Source organism: Nycticebus coucang, chromosome X, assembly GCF_027406575.1.
Source record: "Nycticebus coucang isolate mNycCou1 chromosome X, mNycCou1.pri, whole genome shotgun sequence".
Taxonomy (NCBI): Eukaryota; Metazoa; Chordata; class Mammalia; order Primates; family Lorisidae; genus Nycticebus; species Nycticebus coucang.
This window is the reverse complement of record NC_069804.1, coordinates 116,695,426-116,718,144: the sequence shown is the minus strand read 5'-3', so window position 1 is coordinate 116,718,144 and position 22,719 is coordinate 116,695,426. Positions and strand designations below refer to the sequence as shown.

General features: G+C 39.5%; 1 pseudogene; it reads left to right on the top strand.

Annotated features, from left to right (window-relative positions):
- Window positions 1-4,893: 4,893 nt before the first annotated feature.
- On the top strand, window positions 4,894-5,859 carry LOC128576958 (E3 ubiquitin-protein ligase SIAH1-like; annotated as a pseudogene).
- Window positions 5,860-22,719: the final 16,860 nt, after the last annotated feature.

Genomic DNA, 22,719 nt, shown 5'->3' with positions numbered 1-22,719 from the left:
TGTTTTTGACACATTAAGGCATATGTATGTTTTTTATATGACTTATGTTTAGATATTTTTGCCTATCTCTCTATTCTTCAGGAAGAAAGGAGCTTAAGAGGATTGTTTAGAAGGAAAGCAGCCCTGACTAAAGGCTAATAACCATTATATACACCAAATACAATGACAGAACAAATAAAATAGATGTCCTAGTAAAGAATTTCTGAAATTATGTGTGTAATTTACATATATATGTATAAATAATAGAACAAACATGAGTCTTAATAACCAAACATATTGACTATACCAATAATATAAATTGATATAACATATTGACTTTTAAATTAAAATCCAAAACTATTTGATTTCAAGAGACATACCTAACACAAATGTTTCAGTTATGTTAAAAATTTGAAAATATCAAACATAATGCTTTCCACTTTTATCTCTTCTTGAACCCAACTACCATTCACCATAAGGTTGTTTACTTTCAGTGTCTTTGTGTGGGTATTAATGTTTTCATTGGAGTAGAGTTTCACCTTTATTGTCTTGTGGTCTGAGAAGACACAAAGTATAATTTCTATTCTTTTAATTTTGCTGAGGTTTGACTTTTATCCAGGATGTGATCTATTTTGGAGTATATACCTCCTTGGGTTGATGAGAAGTCTGGTGATTATTGCCTTATTGTATCCTTAGCATTGAGAAACCACTAGGTTTGGATATTAAAAGCTCTCCAGAATCCATTGGGGGCAGATCTCACAGGGGCCCTGACAAAGGTTACCATGGGGTGTGGGAGTCCCTGAGCCTGATCCAAGAGTGGAGTTCTGATCCCAGCAGGGGGCATTAAGACAGCCATGCTTCAGAGGCCTCCTAACATCTCCTAAGACCTTCTAAAAACCTTCCTACAATGGTTGCCCCCTGGCAGCCAAGACCTTCCCATTAAGGCTGTCTAGTAATAGACCAAACTGATGGCAAATCCACTCAACCAGTATTCAAATCTGGTTGCTGTTTACTGTCCAGGTCCACCTACTCTTCCACGCTTTCCACTCCATGCACAGCCTCCCCTGAAAACCAAAAGCCAAAACCTCCAGAAAGGCTACTTCCTGTCCCAGACCTCCGTTGGGGGCAACTTATACTCATGCTGCACAAATTAGTCTGAAACATTGAGATAGAAGGAGCCTTCCCCAACACATTTTATGAAGTAAACATGACCCTGATACCATAACTAAGAAAAGCCCCAATTTAAAGGAGAACTTCAGACCTATTTCATTAATGAATATAGATGTAAAAATTCTCAATGAAATCCTAGCCAATAGCATATGGCTACACATTAAAGAAATCATTCATCATAGTCAAGTAGGTTTCATCCCAAGGATACAAGTCTGGTTTAACATATGCAAGTCCATAAATGTAATTCATCATTATCAACAGAAGCAAAAACAAAGACCATATGATCCTCTCATGAGATGGAGAAAAATGATTTGATAAAATTTAGCATTCTTTTCTAATTAGAACACTTAAGAATATAGGCATAGGTGGCACATTTCTTAAACTGATCAAAACCATCCATGAAAAATCCACAGGTAATATTATACTGAATGGGGTAAAACTGAAAGCTTTTCCACTTAGAACTGGAACCAAAGTTGTGCTCTATCACCACTATATTCAACATATTGCTGGAAGTTCAAGCTAATACAAACAGGCAAGAGAAGGAAATAATGGACATCCAAAGGGGGCAAACAAAGTTAAACTCTCACTCTTTGTGGACGATATGATCCTAGAGATTCCTAAACAGTCAACCACAAGACACCTGGAAGTGATAAAAAATATTATTAGAGAAATGGAAATGAAAACCATCCTGAGATATCATCTAACCTCAGTGAGAATGGCCCACATCACTAAATCTCAAAACTGCAGACAGTGGTGTGGATATGGAGAAAAAGGAACACTTTTACACTGCTGGTGCAACTGCAAACTAATACAACCTTTTTGGAAGGAAGAATGAAGAACCCTCAAGAACTCAAATTAGGCCTCCCATTTGATCCTGCAATCCCATTACTGGGCAAAACAATCCTTTTACCATAGAGACACTTGCACTATACTGCTTATTGAAGCTCAATTTACAATTTCCAAAATGTGGAAACAGCATAAATGCCCACTAAACCAGGAATGAATTAACAACCTGTGGTATATATATGCCATGGAAAACTGTTCGGCCATTAAAAGATGGAGACTTTATATCTTTTGTATAAACCTGGATGGAAGTGGAACACATTATTCTTAGTAAAGCATTGCAAGAATGGGGAAGCAAGAATCCCATGTACTCAATTCTGATAGGAAGACAATGACCTAGTACATGGTGGGTTGGGGAAGCAGAGAGCAGAGAGTGGGAAGGAGAGAGGGGCTGGGGGGTAACAGAGTGTGGCACATCTTTTGGGGGTGGGACACAATTATAAGAGAGACTTTATCTAACAAATGCAATCAATTTAACCTGGTTCTTTGTACCCTTAATAAATCCCCAACAATAAAAAAAGAAAAAAAGTATAGTAATATCTCAGGATATAAAATCAATGTCCACAAATCAGTAGCCTTTGTATATGCCAATAACAGGCAAGATGAGAAGCTAATCAAGGACACAATTCCCTTCAAAGTAGACCCCCTAAAAATTAAATACCTAGGAATATACCTAAGAGGTGAAATACCAATACAAAGAATATTATGAAACCCTAAGAAAATAAATAGAAGATATTAACAAATTGAAGAACATACCATGTTCAGGGCTGAGAAGAATCAACATTGTCAAAATGTCTATACTTCCCAAAGCAATCTACATATTCCCAATGCAATCCCCACTAAAATACCATCATCCTACTTTCAAGAGTTGGTAAAAATGATTCATCATTTTGTATGGAACCATAAAAACCCCATATACCCAAGGCAATTCTTACTAATAAAAACAAAGCCAGCGGGTATCACTCTACCAGAATTGTGGCTGTACTAATGGGCTATATTGATCAAACAGCATGTTATTGGCACAAAAATAGAGACATTGACATTTGGAACCGAGTAGAAAACCATGAGATGAAACTAACATCTTAAGCCAACTGATCTTTGATAAACCAAAGAAGAATATACACTGGGGAAAAGAACCCTTAATAAATGGTGTTGGGAGAATAACCACATGTAGATGACTAAAACTGGACCCACACCTTTCAACACTTACAAAAATTGACTCAAGATTGATGAAGGATTAAAATGTAAGGCATGAAACAGTAAAACAACAACTTGGAGTTTACTTAACAATCGCAAACAGTTTAACGCAATTGTACATACCCTTCGTATATTAACCTGAAATTTAAATAAAAAAGAAAAACTACAGTGAAATTCATATATATAAGTAATGGCAGGTTTACTTAGGTAGATATCGAAAACATGAAAAGTCACTGGATAAATTAATCTAAAGGGAGAAAGACAAATGCACGGAATTTAAAATGACAAGGACGACATAGTCTTCAATACAAAGAAAATATAAAGTCTCCTAAGTGCAAAGTTTGCAGAATTCTATTCAAATACGTTTGAATACAGATGCAATGGATAACTTTCTAATGAAACAAAATGTTCCCACATAGGCCCTAGGAGAGGCAAAAAGTTTAACGAGACAATCACATGGAACACATAATGGACTTTTTTTTTTTTTTTGACACAGAGTCTCACTATGTCTCTCTTGGTAGAGTGCCAGTGCAGTGGTGTCACAGCTCACAGAAACCTCAAACTCTTGGGCTTAAATGATTCTCTTTCCTCAGCTTCCCAAGTAGCTGGGACTCCAGGCTCCTGCTAAAATGCCTGGCTATTTATTTATTTATTTATTTATTTTGTTATTATAGTTGGCATTGTCGTTTGGCAGGCCAGGGCGGGTTTGGAACCCACCAGCCCCGGCGTATGTGGCTGGCGCCCAAGCCGCTGAGCTACGAGCGCCAAGCCCACATACTGGGAATTTGGATAAAATAATTCTTACATAAAAAAGCATCCCGGCCGGCGCCCGTGGCTCAGTGGGTAGGGCGCTGGCCACATACACCAAGGCTGGCAGGTTTGAACCCAGCTGCAGCCAGCTAAACAACAATGACAACAACAAAAACAAAAAATAGCCGGGCATTGTGGCGGGCGCCTGTAGTCCCAGCTACTACGGAGGCTGAGGCCAGAGAATTGTTTGAGCCCACGAGTTTGAGGTTCCTGTGAGCTGTGATGTTTGAGCACTTTACAGAGGGCGACATAGTGAGGCTCTATCTCAAAAAAAAAAAAAAAAAAAAAAAAAAAGCAGCCAGGCAGCCAGCAGGCGGGGCCGTGCCACCTCAGGGCCCCGCGCCCCTATTTGTGGTATTTAGCGGGAGCGCGCCACGGACTCCAGCGCGCAAAACCACTGTTCCTCCCGCGGTTAGGGGGAAGGAAACCAGACCACCTCTGAGAGGAGCGCTGGAGAGGAGCTGGGACTACAGGCGCCCTCTAGAATCCCCGGCTAATATTTTGTGGTAGGTGTCATTGTGGCTGGCGCCCTAGCCGCTGAGCTACAAGCGCCAAGCCCACACACTGAATTTGGATAAATAATTCTTATGTAAAAAAAGCAGTCAGGCGGCTGGCGCTCGGGGCCACACCTCCTCAGGGCCCCCAGGCCCTGCTGTGTGATATTTAGCAGGAGCTCGCTACTGGCTCTAGCACAAGAGAAACAGCTGCGCCAGAGGCAGTTAGTGAGAAGCCAGGCAGCGGTTGAGGGGAGCGCTGTCCAGAAGCGGCGGCAGCCCAGGGTGTCCGGTCCGTCTTGGTGAAGGCAAGAGGCTGTGGGGCTACCCCAGTAGTGAGGATTGGTGACCGAGCACGATTGAGCCAGGAAGGTTCCGGGCCTGCTCTCCACCCACAGAAATGAGTCATCAGACTGCCTTGGCATTACCTGCTGGTCGCTAACAGCGTCCACCATCCCAGAGGGTGCCCGCCCTGACTGACACAACTGCATCCAACAGTGACTTGGCAAGTCTTTTTGAGTGTCCAGTCTACTTTGACTATGTGTTACCACCCATCCTTCAATGTCAGCATGGTCATCTTGTTTGTACCAGCTGTCGCCCAAAGGTGACTTGTCCAACATGCCGGGGCCCATTGGGATCCATTTGCAACTTGGTTGTGGAGAAAGTGGCCAATTCAGTACTTTTCCTTTGTAAATATGCCTCTTCTGGGTGTGGAATAACTCTGCGGCCCACAGAAAAGGCAGACCACGAAGGGCTCTGTGAGTTTAGGCCTTATTCCTGTCCGTGCCCTGGTGTTTCCTGTCAATGGCAAGGCTCTGTGGATGCTGTCATGCTCCATCTGATGCGTCAGCATCAGCCTCTTAAAGCACTACAGAGAGACAATACAGTTTTCATTGCTACAGACTGTAATCATCCTGGTGCTATTGACTGGTTGACTACTCTGTCCTGTTTTGGCTTTCACTTCATAGTGGTCTTAGAGAAACGAGGAAACTCCAATGGTTGAGAGCAGTTCTTCGCAATTCTACAGCTGATAGGAACACCCAAGCAAGCTGAAAATTTTATTTACCGACTTGAGCTAAGTGGTCATAGAGGACAATTGATTTGGGAAGCAATTCCTCGATCTATTCAGGAGAGATTTGAAACAGCCATTATGAAGCGTGACTGCCTAGGTTTTGACACTAGCACTGCACAGCTAGTGTCAAAAAAGCAAAAAATGGCAATTTACGTATCAATGTCACTACTGCCAAGTATTGAAATGGCAAGAAGATATTCTGGCCAGTGTCGAGAGCTATTGCATTCAATTTCACAGAATATAAATCACCCATCTGTCCACCAACCTGAAACTCTTTTCATAGGTGGAAGATAGAAAGTAAATAAAAGAAGGACTAAAATACAGGAGTTTCATGTAGTAACACTAGTATCTTTAAAAATAAGTCAATATATACACGAACCCCATGGTGGGCATCTTTTTTGTTAAAAAGGGAAGCATTGTAAAATAATTCTGATTTTTGTACTTGTTGTAAATTGATTGTATTGCTGAAAAATACTGGGTTTGTTTTTTGTGTGTATGTGTGCATGTGAGAGTGTGTGCTTGTGTATCTGTGTGTGAGCAAGACTATGTGTGAGCATGTGCGTGTGTGAGCTTTTTTTCTCTTGAAGTGACAACCATCTTGAGTGGTCTTGAACCACTGCTTTTCCCCTTTGTGAGAGATTACGTAGTGCTGCTGTGTGTGTATGTGTGTTTTTCTTTTTTCTGTGTGTATTTGCTTATTTTTATTATAGTTTTTCATTGCATAACTTTGACTTTCTTTTTTGTAATTGAGGTTTTTCTTCACCTTTTTTGGTACTGTTTTAAAGTTATCTTTTTTTTTTTTTTTTTTTGAGACAGAGCCTCAAGCTGTTGCCCTGGGTAGAGTGCTGTGACATCATAGCTCACAGAAATCTCCAACTCCTGGGCTCAAGCGATTCTCCTGCCTCTGCCTCCCAAGTAGCTGGAACTACAGGTGCTTGCCACAACGCCCAACTATTCTTTGGTTGTAGCTGTCATTGTTGTTTGGCGGGAGAAGGCTGGATTTGAACACGCCAACTCAAGTGAATGTGGCTGGCGCTTTAGCTGCTTGAGCCACAGGCACTGAGCCTAAAGTTATCATATTTTCATGTGCATAATTGTATATGGTAAGGTTTACAATGTTTTTGATACATATTTCCCCCCTCCATTTTTAGTTCTTAGAAATATTTTATTTTTTATTTGGATATTTTATTTTTTTAGATTTTTTTATTAAATCATAACTGTATACATTAACACATTTATGCGGTAAAATGTGCTGATTTTATATACAATTTGGAATACTTACATCAAAATGGTTAACATAGCCTTCACCTCACTTACTTAATCATTTTGTTAAGACATTTATACTCTACTCTTAATAGATTTGACATGTACCCCTGCAATATGCACCATAGGTGAGGTCCCATTGATTATCCTCCCTTCACTTGCCCTCTCCCCTTCCCTTCCCTCATCCTCTTCTTCTCTCCTTTATCCTTGGCTATAGTTGTGTTTTATCTTTCATATGAAAGTGTGAGTGATTATATGTTGGTTTCATAATAGTTCTGAGGACATTGGATACTTTTCTTCCATTCTTGAGGTGTTTTACCAAGAAAAATATGTTCCAGCTCCATCCATGTAAACATAAATGAGGTAAAGTCTCCAAATTTTTTAAGGCTGAATAATATTCCATGGTTTACATATACCTCAATTTGTTAATCCATTCATGGGTTGAAGGCACTTGGACTTCTTCCATGACTTGACAATTATTAATTGGGCTGCAATAAACATTCTGGTGCAAATATCTTTATTGCAAACTGCTTTTTGGTCTTCTGGATATATACCTAGTAGAGCAATTGTAGGATCAAACTGCAGGTCTACTTTTAGTTCCCAAAGTATTCTCCAAACTTCTTTCCAAAAGAAACCCATTAGCTTGCATTCCCACTAGTAGTGCAGAAGTGTTCCCTTTACTCCACATCCATGCCAACATCTGTAGTTTTGGGATTCTGTTAAATGGGCTACTCTTACTGGAGTTAGATATCTCAAAGTGTTTTTGATTTGCACTTCTCCGATGATTAAAGATGATGAGCATTTTTCATGTGTCTAGAGGCCATGTGCCTGTCTTCTTAGAGAAGTTTCTGTTCAAGTCTCTTGCCCACAATGAAATAAGATCACTTGTTCTTTTCTTATTAATTAGTTTGAGTTCTCTGTGGATTCTAGATATCAAACCCTTGTCAGAAACATAACCTCCAAATATCTTCTCCCATTCTGAGGGCTGTTTGCTTACTTTACTTACTATGTTCTTGGCTTTGCAGAAGCTTTTGAGTTTGATCAGATCCCACTAATGTATATTTGGTGTTGAGTCAATTCCCTGGGAGGTCATCCTCATAAAATATTTCCCAGGCTAATTTCTTCAAGTGTTTTCCCTGCACTCTCTCCAAGTATCTTTACGGTTTCATGTCTTAAGTTGCAATCTTTTATCCAGTAAGAATCAATTTTTGTTAATGGTGAAAAGTGTGGGTCCAGTTGAAGTCTTCTACAAGTCACCTGCCAATTCACCCAGCACCATTTGTTAAATAGGGAATCTTTCCCTCAATTTTAATTTCAGCTATTTAGTGAAGTTCCAGGAGGGAAAGGTGACATCAGAAAAATTGTCAAAGCTACTTAAAGCAGCTCTAAGACGGTCTCTCTCTTTCTATTTTCTCATACTTTCTGTTCTACAGTTTCAATGATACCTTCAAACATAAACTTTAACAGGTTAAGAAATAAATTGATTTTTGAAATACTGGAAAAAAATCAGGCTATTTTTCTTTTTTTTCAAATATCTTGGACAAATAACATGTTTAAAAATTGTTCTTACATTTATTGGTTTTGCAAAAGAAGGCATTGTCAAGCATAGTATTTGTAATAAATAGCAAATCATTTGTTTAGGAAAAAACACTTAAAAAAGAGTATGTTTTTGGCCTTTTATAATTATCATTGAGAATATATCTAGCAAATAAAAATAAAAAAGCACAAGCCCCAGATCTATCTAGAATAGAATTCAAGAAAACTATTAGATGTAAGATAATACCAATATTATCCAAACCATTTCAAGGCCATGGGAAGTATATAAAAGGAAGAAGCATGTATAAAACTGATTTAAAAACACATTTAAAATTGCACCAAAAAATGAAAGTACAGATCACCTAAAACTATAAGAATGTTTTTAAATAAAATATTAGCAAACCCAAATAAAAACACATCAAAAATACATCATGAATTTAGGATGGAGCTTATCACTTCATGTACCTTATTCCATGTGTAAAATGTGTTTCAGTTTTAGAAATATTATTAATATAATTTGAGTATTTATGGAGCCAAGGAAATAATTATAAAACTACCTCCATATATCAAGAAATATTTAATAGCATCAGTATTCTACAGGACAAAAGATCCAGTTTCTTAATCAAATAATGTGGAAGGTTAAGAAAATAAGTGGTTACACCTTTAGATTAGAAGAGATAGAACATTTCAGAGGAAGTTAAAGAGCAACTAAATTAGAGAAACTACAATTGAAACCACAATCAGACACCACCATAAACACTCCAGTGCAAAAATTAAAAAAAAAAAAAATCAACTCTTAGTCTGTCTTGTGATGCTATAGCAGAAAATCTGAGACTGAATAATTTACAAACACAGAAATTTATTCTTTTACAGTTCTGGAAGCCAAGAATTCCAAGGACTTTTGCACTACATTTGTTTACCACAGCTCAATTTACAATTGCCAAGATTTGGAAACAACCTGAGTGCCAATTAACCAAAGAATGGATTAATAAACTGTGGTATATGACTCTCATGGAATACTATTGAGCCATAAAATAGATACAGACTTTATAACTTTCAAAGTTATCTGGATAGAGTTGAAACATTTTTTAAATAAAGTACTTCAAGAATAGAAAACCAAGCATCTCATGTACTCAATACTAATTTGAAACCAGGAGATGAACAACTACGGGACCACATGAGAGGATAAACAGAATTAAATTCCAGAAAGGGTGAGTGGCAGAGAGAGAAGGGAGGAGGGAAGGGGCTTAGTCAGCTTCCACCTAATGGGTACAATGTAGGGGTATGTGGCACACCTCCTAAGTGAAAAATTCAAATACAATTCTGACTTTTCCTAACAAATGCAGAAATGTAACCTAATTATATGTACCCTCATATTAACAGGAAATATTAGAAATAAAACAAAATATCCCAGTGCAAAGTCATTACAACATCTGGTTCTTTGTGACCTTGGGAGAGTGAAAGGGCCTCTCTTTGTCTTATTTTCTTCTGGAAAGAGGAGAAATTAAGTGTCCCTACTTCATGGATTGTTTACTTGAGAAATATTTGAGTTAAGATATGAAAACTCTTAGAAAAATGGTGTGGTAAGCACACAGTAGAAGGTCAAAAAGTGTGAGTTGTTCCATTACATAAAGTTTGGAAGCTGAGATTTTCATAGTTTTAATAGTTTCATAGCAGGCATTTATCTTTAATAAAGCTTAATATTATTTTTTTGTTTCAGATTAATATGAGGGCACAAAGAAATAGGTGATATTATTTACATTTTTAAGGTAACCTCTAAGTTGTAGTTGAGCCTTTGACCCAGGAGGTGTGGCATATACCCCTACACTGGGCCCGTTAGACGAGAGCTTAGCAATCTCCCTCTCTTCTCCCCTTTCATTATCTCACTCCTCTGCTCCCCCCCCCCTTGAATTTAGTTGTGTTTTTCTCACCTGTAGACACGTTGCTGTACATCTACTGGTTTCATATTAGTATTGGGTATGTCAGTTACTTCCTTTTCCATTTTTGTAATACATACAAAGGAGAATGTTGTTCAACTCCATCCAGGTAAATAAAACTCAACCCTATTAATCAACCAATCTCAATAATAGAAGAAAATAATCATGACATTAGACATCAAAGAATTCAGAATTTTAGTGGACCTTGTCAAAAATCCACAAAGTGTTTTTGCAATACAATGAAAAACAGAACCAACTGGTGAAATTATCCCAAGATATAGACATTTCCCTGACTTTAGTCAGATTACATAAGATAAGACCAAATATCTGCTCTGTTTACAAGGAACCCCTGATAATTTGGATGAGGTATTCCATGGACTTCTCTTAAACAAACTCCTGACACCAACAGCTGACATTTGACTACCATTAATTTCATGCCTACCATGCAGAATTCTGGCACATCTGGAGTGTCCCTGTGCATATAATTATTTGAATGTGCACTGGACCTTTCCTCCCACCTAAGACCACAAAATGCTTTCCAACATGGAATCACAATTAAAGTACAGACTATAACTGGTGTTTGGGAGGAATGGGAATTGTTATTCTCTCCTATAAATAAGAATGGTCAAAAGATAGTGACTGACCTAATATTCCCAATGAAAGAAACCTGGTTTCTACACTTCTGCTTGAGGAATTTGTTTAGCCGACTCCACAATGCACTTGGGTTTTTTTTCTATCACCTCCTAATCTAGGAAAGAGTCCATACCCTTGTCAGATGTTACTCCTGTGTCAAAATGGAAGGTAAAAAGGAAGAGAATAACACATCAAATAAAATGTAAAAAGGTAAGGGTTTGATTTTTCACTTCCATCATCCACAGCTCATCCTACAAAGAAATGGCACTATAGGTTATGCTTTATATGAGTATGTACGAGGTCTGACAATTAAATTTATGATCTTGCCACAGTGTTCACATCACTGCACAAACAACACAGTAATGTTTCATAACCTTAGCATATCTGTGTTTCACAATTGTGTTTATGTCCATGTGTGGTCATCTTGCAAAGTTATGTACATTATATTGTTGTTTCACATTTTGTGTGCCATCAAAAGAATATTGGAGCTTGAGTTAGAGCAACAAACGTGTAAATTTCTTGTTAAACGTGGTAAGAAGAAGCGAAATGAGAGACATGGTAGTCCAAGATTATGGGGATACTGCCAAAAAGTGAACAGCTGTGTAAAAATGGTTTAAATGTTTTCCTGAGGGGAGCAAAAACATCACCAATGAATAGAGTTTAGGAAATCCAGTAACGTGCAGAACTGACCAAAGCATTGCAGAAATTCATTGAATTCTGTGTCAAAATAATTTTCTCACTGTAAGAAACACAGCAGACAAGTAAGCATCCATAGAGAAACAGTTCAAAAATTCTTAACTGAAAATCTTGCCCATCAACTCATGGCTCTTGCTTCTCAACAATGCACCAGTTCACACAACACTGTCTTTGGAGTTTAGCCAGTAAACAAATAACTGTATTGGAATACCTTTCCTACTCACCTGATATGGCCCTCAATGACTTTTTCCTTTACCAAAGACAAAGGAAATATTGAAAGGAAGACATTTTAATAACATTTACTACACTGAGGATACTATTTGATGACCATTCTAGAAAAAGAGTACAGAATTACTTTGAAGGGTGGAGTAGGTGCTGGTCTTAGCACATAGCTTTCCAGGGGGAGTATTTCAAACGTGACCACAGTGATATTCAGCAATGAGGTGGGTAGTGCTTTTTCTAGGATGAGTTTATGAACTCAACTGTCAGACCTCATATATATTGTCATTCCCAGAGTTTCAAATTCAAATGATCTCTGTGAGTTGTTCGTGTGAAGTCATCTCTGTGGGAGGGAGAACACGGGGAGAACAGCAGATGTTTACTGAAATATTATGTATCAGATGCTTTCCATAGGTTTGCTCATTTCTTCTCATAATGGCCTTCTGACATAAATATCAATGTACCCATTTTATAATGACCACAATCACGCTCTCTAAGGCTAACTCACTACTACATGCACACACACACCTAATAAACATATTAAGAGGAAGGAATGGGGCCTCACAGTTAATACTGTATTATGCATATGTTCTGCAAAACATGTCCATACACATATTTTTCCCCAAATTATCATATTATACTTATTTTTCAGCAACTTGCCTTTTTCACTCAGCATGATAGCCCAGGTTGTTAATTTGGATTCCCTTACTTATTATAATTTGGCATATTTTTGGAAGTTACATATATTGCTTCCTTCGTGAATTATCTGTTTATATGACTGAACTATTTCTTTGGTCAATAGTAAGACTTCAATTCATATAGAATATTAAGTAGTGTAATTGAGGATTTACACTGAAACAAAACAATAATCATTCTAAATACCACTGTATTATGTAAAATGAGAGAACATTATAACAAGTAACTGTGAAAAATTATATAATCTCTGTGTTTATAAACAATATGACAGAACTGAACACAAATGAACACAGTCATTGATAAGATCAATAATGATAAAAAGGCTTAACTCACCTATTAAAAGGAAAGTATTATCAGATTGCTTATAGAACCAAACTCCAGAACTATCCTTTATCAAGATTCATACCTAAAACAAAGAAATTGATGTATGTTGAACATTTTTAAATAATCAAATATATGTTATGATGGTGTCACTAAGAAGAAACCAGGGACTGGATTCTTGATATTTAAAATAACAGAATTTAGACCAAAAGGGTGATTTACAAACAACCACACAAATGTACAGTGAATAACTCAAAAATGGCAATTCACAAGGAAAATATGAGATATGAATACGGTAAAACCTCTGTAAACTGACCACCCCAGGGACTGTAACAAGCTGGTCAACATATAGAGGTGGTCAACAGAAGGAACTAGATCTTCTCTACTGATATGTGCATGTGGTGCCTGTCTGGTCTATGGAAAGTTGGTCAACTTAATGAGGTGGTCAATTTGGGGAGGTGGTCAACTATAGAGGTTCCACTATATAACCAATTATATAGTGAACATATTTTATTTTTGAGACAGAGTATCACTATCTAGCCATCAGTATAGTGCCATGGCATCACAGCTCACAACAACCTCAAACCCTTGGGCTTAAGTGATTCTCTTGCCTCAGCCTTCCAAGTAGTTGGGGTGACAGGCACCTGCCACAACACCTGGCAATCTTTTTTTTTTTTTTATTTCAGTTGATTTAGCCAGCCTGGGCTGGGTTTGAACCCGCCACCTTTGGTGCATGTGGCTGGTGCCGTAACCACTGTACTATGGGTGCCAAGTCATGAACATATTAATAGGACAAAAAGTGCAGTATATGCAAGGAGAGATGATAAGAAACACACTAACAATAGATGATTTTAACATACCTTTTTGAATCCAAAAATGTCTAAGTGGATAAAATGTAGTGATTGCAGAGAAGAACCAAATAACATCATTTCAAGGATAAATCTTATACATAGTCACACTGAATTATGAAGACTGATATTGTACAACACAACTACTTTCTATATCTGCATGAAACATTGATGAAAATTGACTGTATCTAAAGCTGCTAATTAGATCTTGAATATAGTTTGCAACAATCACTTTGAAAAACTGCTTGGCAATATCTACTGGGCTGAACATATACATATGAAATAACTCAGAAATGCCATCCCTTGGTATGTGCCCAAGAAAAATGAAAGTAAATGTTCATTCAAAGATACGAACAAGAAGTTTATAACACAGTTATTCATAAGAAGTCAAAAAATGGAAAATACTCAAATCTCCATCATATACCCACATTGTGAAATATCTAAACAATATAAAGTTTTTACAACGAGAATGAACAATCTACAACTATAGACAACAATACATGCTAATCACTCAATATCATGTTGAGTAAAAGGAGACAGACAGAAAAAGAATAACTTCCTATGATTCCCAGGATATTTTTTCCTAACTTCCCAGTAGCATTAGAAGAAGGAAGGAAAAAATCAACCCTTCATTACCTTTTATTTGGAGGTTCTCTTAGATTCCCCTTCTGCTTTTGTACCTTAACCTCATAAAAGCAAAGCAAGAGTTCTCTGAGACCTCCAAAATTAATTACCTACACAAAAGACCTAATGCTGGCACTACACTGATGGACAGGACACTTAGTGGAAGTGACGTAGGTAAAAATTGTTAATGACGGGGAAAGGGGAAAGATGGCTGACTGGAGGCAGCCTTCAACAGAAGCTCCCTTTCAGAGGGAAGGATAATGACCAGAAAGTACCCAATAAAGATGAAGACTGGGAGCCGAGAAGAGAGAGAAAAGTGATAACTGCATATCATCTTTGCTGAGGCAAGCTGCAACTCCAAGAAAGCACATTTCAGGTACAAAACTCATCCCAAAGAAAAAGAGTGTCTGTCCCCTCCCCCAAGGGAGTTTTTTTTTTTTTTTTCAGTCACTGTGCGTTTTCTACAGGCAAGTGGTAAACTGAGGACCTCTTGTCTCACCCCACAGGAGAGAGTTTCAGGAAGCAGGGACTACTTCTCCAGAGGGACCCTACTGTGACCCTAAGCAATCTATTACCAGGAATGAAAGTTGGACTAATGGTTTCCCTGTCATTTTGAACTTCCAGTCCACCCTTTCCCTCTCGCCTGTTGGTCCAAGAGCCTAACCTCTGCAGAGACCAAAATGTCTGCAGTTCATTGCCAGGGCTGGGCACTGCAAGTGCCGTGGTAGAAAAGCTGCAATGTAACAGTAGGCCCAGAAATAGTGCAGACAGACAAAGGGGGTGGGGAGGCTGTCGGGCTTGGCTCTGTGAAAATGCAAATAAGCTGTGGGAGGAGGCTTGCCAGCAGTACACCCTATGCCTCCCACCCTGATGGTGGAGCTCCCCACACCCTGCCCTACCAGAGCTAAGTGCCCGGCACCCTGTCCTGCCAGAACTGGTCCTACCCTGCCCCACTAAAGTCACTGTATGCCCCACACACCACCCTGCCAGACTACCCTACTGAGCCCTGCCCTGGCAGAGCTGAGACCCCCGTGGCCCATGACCCATGCCCTGCCCTGCCAGATGCATGCCATGCTCAAACTGCCATGCTCCCTGTGCTCCAAGAGCTGCCACTCCAGCTGCCTCCCTGTCCACAGGAGCCACCGGGGAGCCACACAGGGACACCTCCCACGAAGATTCAGCAACAGTAGAGAGATCCCACTGGGGTCTAATTTAGGACAGACACCTCCCCAAATCTGAGGACTGCCAGAGGAAGCCAGACCTTGCCCTATAGGAATACCAGTGCAGCAGAGCAGCTGGGGTAAAGGCACAGTGGCTAAGGGAGAAAATAATTTGCTGGATTTTTATTTATTTATTTTTTTTATTAAATCATAGCTGTATACATTGATATGATCATGGGGCATCATTCACTAGCTTCACAGACCATTTACCAAGTTTCACATATACCCTTGTAAGACACACCGCTGGTGTAATCCCACCAATCCCCTTCCCTCTACCCACCTTCCACCCTCTCTCCCCTCCCTTTCCCCCTTCCCCCTATTCTTAGGTTGTAACTGGGTTATAGCTTTCATGTGAAAACCCTAAATTAGTTTCATAGTAGGGCTGAGTACATTGGGTACTTTTTCCTCCATTCTTGAGATACTTTACTAAGAAGAATATGTTCCAGCTCCATCCATGTAAACATGAAAGAGTTAAAGTCTCCATCTTTCTTTAAGGCTGCATAATATTCCATGGTGTACATGTACCACAATTTATTAATCCATTCGTGGATCGATGGGCACTTGGGCTTCTTCCATGACTTAGCAATTATGAATTGAGCTTCAATAAACATTCTGGTACAAATACCTTTGTTATGATGTGCTTTTTGGTCTTCTGGGTATATGCCCAGTAGAGGGATTACAGGATTGAATGGCAGATCTATTTTTAGATCTCTAAGTGTTCTCCATATCTCTTTCCAAAAGGAATGTATTAATTTGCATTCCCACCAACAGTGCAAAAGTGTTCCCTTTTCTCCACATCCGCGCCAACATCTCTGGTCTTGGGATTTTGTGATATAGGCTAGTCTCACTGGAGTTAGATGGTATCTCAAAGTAGTTTTGATTTGCATTTCTCTGATTATTAAAGATGATAAGCATTTTTTCATATATCTGAAGGCTGCATGCCTGTCTTTTTCAGAGAAGTTTCTTTTCAAATCCCTTACCCAGACTGCGATGGGATCACTTGTTCTATTCTTGCTAATGCGTTTGAGTTCTCTGTGAATTCTGGTTATTAAACCTTTGTCAGAGACATAACCTGCAAATATCTTCTCCCATTCTGAGGGCTGTTTGCTTGCTTTACTTACTGTGTTCTTGGCTGTGCAGAAGCTTTTTAGTTTGATCAAGTCCCAGTAGTGTATTTTTGAAGCTGCTTCAATTGCCCGGGGGGTCCTACTCATAAAATACTAGCCCAGACTGATTTCTTCAAGGGTTTCCCCTGCACTCTCCTCTAGTATTTTTATAGTTTCATGTCTTAAGTTTAAATCTTTGATCCAGTGAGAGTCTATCTTAGTTAATGGTGAAAGGTGTGGGTCCACTTTCAGTCTTTTACAGGTTGCCAGCCAGTTCACCCAGCACCATTTGTTAAATAGGGAATCTTTTCCCCACTGAATGTTTTTAATTGGCTTGTCAAAGATTAAATAATGGTCAGTAGCTGGATTCATCTCTTGGTTCTCTGTTCTGTTCCAGACATCTACTTCTTTGTTTTTGTGCCAATACCATGCTGTTTTGATCACTATTGATTTGTAGTATAGTCTGAGGTCTGGTAGTGTGATTCCTCCTGCTTTGCTTTTATTTCTGAGAAATGTCTTGGCTATTCGAGTTTTTTTCTGATTCCATATAAAACGAAATATTGTTTTTTCCAGATCTTTAAAGTATGACAGTGGAGCTTTAATAGGGATTGCATTGAAATTATATATTGCTTTGGGTAGTATAGACATTTTAACTATGTTGATTCTTCCCAGTCATGAGCATGGTATGTTTTTCCATTTGTTAATATTTTCAGGTATTTCTTTTCTTAGAGTTTCATAGTTCTCTTTATAGAGATCTTTCACGTCCTTTGTTAGATAAATTCCCAAATATTTCATCTTCTTTGGCACTACTATGAATGGGATAGAGTCCTTAACTGTTTTTTCAACTTGACTGTTGTTGGTATATATAAAGGCTACGGATTTATGAATGTTGATTTTGTAACCTGAGATGCTGCTGTATTCCTTGATCACTTCTAAGACTTTTGTAGTAGAGTCCCTTGTTATGTTCAGGTTCTGACTGAGCTCAGGTGGAACACATCCCAGTTGCCATTGTGTACCCAAGGCAGGCAGGCTTCACTCCCCGTGCTGGCTGGTGGCAGAGGGTGGTGGCTGGGCTGAGGCAGCATTGACATTGCTATGAATCTGGCAGGTGCAAATCCTGGCACATTATGCTTATTGGAGGTAATAGGACATCAGCCCTGTGAGGTTACCAGTGACTGAGCATGAAAGAGGTTCAAGGTGGGGAAAGAGACACGAGCCCCCATGGTCCAACTGTGCTACTGGGCAGGCCTTTCTGACTCCACAGAGCACCAGAGTGATCCGCACTTGAGCAGCCAGTAGAGCTCTGCTATCTAGTCGCGAGAGACCTTTCAAACTCTCCCACTTGAGAGGTTGTACTGACTGGGTCAATTTCTTTGGAACTCATGACCTGGGCCAAACACCCAAGGACCCTCTAGGGTGGTACCATGTTTGTGCATTAGCAGGAAGGTTTGATTCTCCTCTTCCAGTTGTTTCCCATGGGAACAGAGTGTCTTAGTTGCTTATATTTTGCCACAGTTGAGACTTCAACCCAGAGTCACTGATCCCCTAGGATTGGACAAAAACCAGCTGAATACGAGACTGGGACACCTGACCCCACCACACCAAGTAGGTCCCCAGAGTCTCAGACTGCAATACTGTATGGGTCCTTTGCAAAGCTGTAGCGGGAAAAGCTACAGTCACCAGTCCTAGATACTTGGCAAAGGGCTGGTTAACCACAACTCCAAAAGCCCCCAATCCAATTTCACCTTACCTGCCCATCTAGCCAAATGCTGAAAAATAATCATGAGGTGGAATCAGCACAAAAACTCAGGCAACATGAATAATCAGAGTAGATCAACTCCCCCAAGGAATGGAAAGCAGACACACCAGATGATCCCATTCATAAACAAATAGCTGAGATGTCAGAAATTGAATTTAGAATTTGGATGGCAAATAAGAGCAACAGAATGGAAGTAAAGTTGGAATAAAAATTCTAGGAATAATTCAAAAGTTGTCTCAAGAATTCAATGAATTCAAGAATAAAATCACCAAAGATTTTGACACATTGAGAAAAGAATTTGTAGCCCTCCAAGATATGAGAAATACAGTAATATCCCTCAGTATCAGAATGGAGCAGGCAGAAAAAATAATATCTGACATCAGAGACAAAGCTTTTGAATGCTCCCAAATGCTCAAAAAGGAAGAGAAGAGGAGAGCAGATCACTCTCTGAGAGAGCTGTGGGACTACTGCCAAAAAGCAAACATTCACCTTACAGGAATGCATGAAAGAGAAGATGTTCCAAAAGGCACAGAAGCTTTACTCCAAGAAATAATCGAGGAGAACTTCCCCAACATAGAAAAATATGTTGAAATTCAGATAACAGATAGTTTCAGAACCGTAGCATGACTAAACCCCAATAATGCATCTCCCAGACTCATTATTGGGGAGGTACTGGCCCCCCAACCAAAGCAAGTGACATGGCCTCATGTACTCCCTGAGGAACATTGCCCTAAGATGGAAAAACTTCTTTCTTTGTGGACATGCCCAGGCTAATAAGAACAATCAGTTAAATGTTCACAGAAAGGAAAGTTACCGGAGGGCTTTGCACGGTTGCAGCTGGGGGCTGGGCACTTGTGGAGGTTGTGGGAAGACATGCTCCTCTCTTTTCTCCTTTTAGAAAACTATTCTTTCTTAAGTTTTAGGGAACTAATCAATCAAGAACAAGACAGCTAGAAGCTGTTGTGGTTAAGCCTTCAGAAAAGTGTTGAGCAAAGGTTCTCGATTTAGAACTAATTATGTATGTGTCTAGCAGCTTATGTGTTGCACAAAGAATTTCTTAGCAGTCTTTATGATTTCACCATTATATGTTCCTTTTTCTATTTCTATACTTTTTTTCCCCCCTTTTGACAGTGCTGTGTATAAAAATACCCAATAAATGTGGGTAGTTACCAAGGGCCTGAGAGAGCCTTGGTCTCCCCCTCATTATAGTCACTCTGTGTGCAGTGCTTATTTCTGAGTCTCTGAGCATCTAGTTCTGAGGACAACATCTGGCTAGACGAACAGGGTCTTCGGCTGGACCGAGCCTGGTTGATTTGTCCCCAGAATTTCAGTTCACTGACCTTAAGGTATGAATCCCTGGGAATGCACAGAATCAAAAGGTTACCACTGGGATGTAAGTACCCAGGACTTTCGACATTTACATTTGAAGGGGAAATTGAAAATGGAAAGTACAAGTTCTAAAGAAGAAGAGTATATTCATTTGTTAAAATCTTTGTTAGATTCCATGGGAGTTTATCTTAAAAATCAAACTTTTCACCATCTTTTTTCAACTGTTCATGAATGTTGTTATTGGCTTTCTCCTGAGTCTTGCAATTAGTTAAATCTCTCCACATGGGAGGACCTGGGGGAGGAAATGAAAAGATTTCACCAGCAAGGCAATATTATTAGTACAGAAGTTTGGACAGTGTATAATCTGGTCAAAATTGCTTTGCAGACCTTTTTTAATACCAAAAACCCACAAACACAAGTTGATGGTGATGTTTCTGATGTTCTTAAACCTGAGTGTGAGCCAACAGGACCTGCTTTGTCTAAATTGTCTATTAAGGAGGACAAAAGAGAAATTAATAGTGGGGATGATATTCCACCTCCTGAGGGAGAAGTGGGAGAAGGTGATTTGCCTCTTTCTACCTCACGGCAGTCTTTACAAGAAAAAATTTCTAATTTAAGGGATTTCATTAGAGAATGTAATGAGTTTAATTGAAGGGGCTAGACATAAACCTTCTGTGCCTCTGGAACCATCTACTGACAAGCTTTTACCACCACCACCTCCTCTCTCTCCTCCACCTCCTACTCCTGTGCCTAAAGGGCTAAAATATTCTCATGAAGGACCTAAATCTTTGCGGTCTTGACCCCCATCTCTATATATCTAAACAGCTTTATCCTGTCTCTAACCAATTTCCATCTGCCCATCCTTATGCATATCAGAGTGTGGAGACTTCCAGAATGGTGTATAGAGTTAATTTTCCTAGCCCATGAGATTTAAAAATTCTCCATGAGCCAGATGTATTTTGTGCCAGTTCCTCTTTTGACCAAGACATAGGAATCATTATGCCCGTGACTCCAGTGGCTGCCAGAAGGGCAGGGGAAGCTGCACAAGCTGGTCCTGCCCCAGCTGGCCAGGTCCACAATGCAGAGGTAGATCTTAAATTTCTTAAAACTTTGAAAGATGCTGCTATAGCATATGGATCTAATGTACCATACACTCAAGGGCTGCTTAGATCATATTGTGGAGATCAGTTTCTGACACCAAGAGACTGGGAAAGATTGGCTTAAACGGCTCTTTCTCTGGCCCAATGTTTGCAGTTCATATCATGGTGTAATAAGGAGGCTAAATCAAGGCATGACAGTAATCCAGAACTTTCTTATGATCAGATGACAGGTAACAGAAGGCATGATAGACAGCTGGATTTATCTGATGAGACACTAATTGTAATTAGGGACATTGGTCTCCATGCCTGGGCATAGTTAGATGAGCCTGGGGAAGGAAAATTCTTTACCATGATCATTCAGGGTCCCAATGAGCCTTATGATGAGTTTCTTGCAAAGCTCTGTGCTGCCATCAAGCGGGCAATTCCAGGACCAGAGATGCAGGACATGTTACTTTTAACCCTTGCCTATGAAAATGCTAATGAGGATTGTGGAAGAATTTTAGCCAGTATCAGGAATGAGGAAAACGCTTCTATAGATAAATTCATGAGAGCATGTAACAATATTGGCTCTAGTTCCTCCCAGGAGCCTTAACTGGTGATCAGATTCTTGCTCATATGGCAGCTGCCTTGAGAAATAATAATCCTAAATGCTATAATTGTGGAAAAATGTGGCATGTTAGAAAGGACTGCTGTAAGGGGAAAGAAGAGAAAAACTCAGATCCCCTACTACCACCGGGAATTTGTAGAAGGTGTAGAAAGGGAAGACATTGGACAAATGAATGCAGGTCTATCAAAGACAAAGATGGTAATGTCTTACCTCCTGTGGAGTCAAAAAAACCCTTAGCGGGCTGCTCCCAGGCCCAGGAAAACATTGTGGGAGCCTTGGCACATACCTTCCTGGTCTCAGCAGAGAAAGCAACATCCAGCAATTTAAAAATGCTCCTGAATAAAATATTCCACCACTACACCAAAGCTTTGTTCCATCTTCTCCATCCAGTAAGCCTCAAACCAAGACTTTGGTTTCTTATTTATTTTATGCCACTCATAACAGTGCTTTAGACTTGCCCATAGTAGGGAATTTATCTTTAAAGCCACAAGATGAACCTTATACCTTGGTAACCGGGGTGTATGGTCCCATTCCAAAAGAATCTGTTGGCTTAGTTATAGGCAGAAGCAGCTCTACCATAAAAGGGCTAATTGTTCATTTGGGAGTTGTTGATCCTGACTATGATGGTGAAATTTTCATTATGGTTTCTGTTAGTCAGCCCATTGATCTAACTGTTGGACAAAGAATTGCTCAATTATTACTTTTGTCTTATTATAAAGAAAACACCACTCCAATACAAAGGGAAGGAGGCTTTGGCAGCACTGGGACACATGTTTTTTGGCATGCTTTCCTTAATGATTCTCGTCCATGATGTCAGATTACTTTTCAGGATGGGACAAAAGTTGAAGGTCTAGTGGATACTGGAGCAGATCTATCTATAGTTGCCTCATTTGCCTGGCCTGAAGGATAGCCTAAACAGCATGTCCAGGCCACTTTTGTTGGCCTTGGTACCATGTCCAATATAGAACAAAGTTCTAATATGTTAAACTGTCAAGGGCCTGATGGCCAACCAGCAACAATACAATCATATATTGCCCCTATTGCTATCACTTTATGGGGAAGAGATATTCTTAAACAATGGGGAGCTATGCTCACTATACCCACCATTTCTTCAACTGCTAAAAATATGATGTTTGACATGGGGTATGACTCATATAAGCCTTCCTCAGTTAAAAAAACCTGAAGTAACCAGGACATGTAAAGACAGGACAGGACTTGGTTTTCCAGTTCTTCCAGAAAATTTTCCATAGGGGCCATTGC